Here is a 2500-nt window from a genome sequence, read left to right on the forward strand (position 1 = left end):
TCTTCCTGCGGTGGCAACTCTGGGGCAGAGTCGATACTCGCCCACTGGTGGAAGGTAAGCATTCTGCTTTACATCAGTACATAACTAATATTTCAGTCGTCTGACGTCCCTCCTTAGTAAATGATGCAGGACCACATACATAGATGATACATACTGTAAACTGGGGAGGACAGTGTGAACCGCACTCGACCCAGTCACCCTATCTCACAGTCCACTCTGTGTGTAACAAAGCGAAAGCACCAAAGCACTATCGTTCAACAACATCCATTTTATCCTCGCTGCCACAGGACACTATCCAAACAACGACAAGAGGAACGTCACGTCCACTAATAAGACAGAATGTCTCACATCACCCGCAAACAACGCAGCTCAAATCAGCCAGCAACACCCACAGTGGTCCACCCAGTATCAACACAGGACGCAACGCCACGCCACAACACAAAAGGTACAAGTAATAAAATACCCTTTGGCCACACCCCTTATAAAGGCATCGAACCAACCCACCACCTGACACCAGCCAAACGTACATCCTGATTTGACACATCTCTGGCAACCTAACCCACGTTGGCCCTTAACCTAACCCACGTTGGCCCTTAACCTAACCCACGTTGGCCCTTAACCTAACCCACGTTGGCCCTTAACCTAACCCACGTTGGCCCTTAACCTAACCCACGTTGGCCCTTAACCTAACCCACGTTGGCCCTTAACCTAACCCACGTTGGCCCTTAACCTAACCCACGTTGGCCCTTAACCTAACCCACGTTGGCCCTTAACCTAACCCACGTTGGCCCTTAACCTAACCCACGTTGGCCCTTAACCTAACCCACGTTGGCCCTTAACCTAACCCACGTTGGCCCTTAACCTAACCCACGTTGGCCCTTAACCTAACCCACGTTGGCCCCTAACCTAACCCACGTTGGCCCCTAACCTAACCCACGTTGGCCCCTAACCTAACCCACGTTGGCCCCTAACCTAACCCACGTTGGCCCCTAACCTAACCCACGTTGGCCCCTAACCTAACCCACGTTGGCCCCTAACCTAACCCACGTTGGCCCCTAACCTAACCCACGTTGGCCCCTAACCTAACCCACGTTGGCCCCTAACCTAACCCACGTTGGCCCCTAACCTAACCCACGCTGCACCTTAACCTAAGTTACGCTGCACCTTAACCTAAGTTACGCTGCACCTTAACCTAAGTTACGCTGCACCTTAACCTAAGTTACGCTGCACCTTAACCTAAGTTACGCTGCACCTTAACCTAAGTTACGCTGCACCTTAACCTAAGTTACGCTGCACCTTAACCTAAGTTACGCTGCACCTTAACCTAAGTTACGCTGCACCTTAACCTAACTTACACTGCACCTTAACCTAAGTTACACTGCACCTTAACCTAACTTACACTGCACCTTAACCTAAGTTACACTGCACCTTAACCTAAGTTACACTGCACCTTAACCTAACTTACACTGCACCTTAACCTAAGTTACACTGCACCTTAACCTAAGTTACACTGCACCTTAACCTAAGTTACACTGCACCTTAACCTAAGTTACACTGCACCTTAACCTAAGTTACACTGCACCTTAACCTAAGTTACACTGCACCTTAACCTAACTTACACTGCACCTTAACCTAACTTACACTGCACCTTAACCTAACTTACACTGCACCTTAACCTAACTTACACTGCACCTTAACCTAACTTACACTGCACCTTAACCTAACTTACACTGCACCTTAACCTAACTTACACTGCACCTTAACCTAACTTACACTGCACCTTAACCTAACTTACACTGCACCTTAACCTAACTTACACTGCACCTTAACCTAACTTACACTGCACCTTAACCTAACTTACACTGCACCTTAACCTAACTTACACTGCACCTTAACTGTCACATGTAACGTCACAGGAATGTAGCTTTGCCTAACAGCAACCCTCTGAACATAGTTCACTGCTTGGATCCTCTGGTGTCATGTGTATTTCTTGATGCCATGGTGCGTACCCTCACATAAAGGTCTTTCGAGTGTTGCGTACTTTCTACACAGTCCCGCTAACCACTGGAAGGGTGTACCGCTACAGAACGAATATCGCCCTCCCCTCCTGCCCTTCCAAGCTGGTCGGTCAGGCGTTTGTTTGTGAAATGAGCCTTGCAGCTGTTCAGTTGCATTCGGTTGTCGATGCAGTCAGTGTACGTTGTGGTACGGCCTGTGTGGACTGTCCGCTGATGTACGCGTAACCCACACTGATCATCCGTCGTTACGTACTGAGTGACATAATGTGGCACATGCTTGACCGTACACCGGCTGCGCCCTACAATGGCGAATCATAAGGGCCATATGTTGTGCACGATGCTACTTGTCTCGTCTCCCCATTACAGCGAGATTGCACTGTTGTACGCCGTACAGACATGTGGTAAGTAGGTACGGACGAAAGTATTGCATGTTGGCCCCCCCCCCCCCCCTCCTCCCTCTGCCGGGAATCAGCGTGAGCCGT

This window comes from Schistocerca gregaria, unplaced genomic scaffold, assembly GCF_023897955.1.
Source record: "Schistocerca gregaria isolate iqSchGreg1 unplaced genomic scaffold, iqSchGreg1.2 ptg000806l, whole genome shotgun sequence".
Taxonomy (NCBI): domain Eukaryota; kingdom Metazoa; phylum Arthropoda; class Insecta; order Orthoptera; family Acrididae; genus Schistocerca; species Schistocerca gregaria.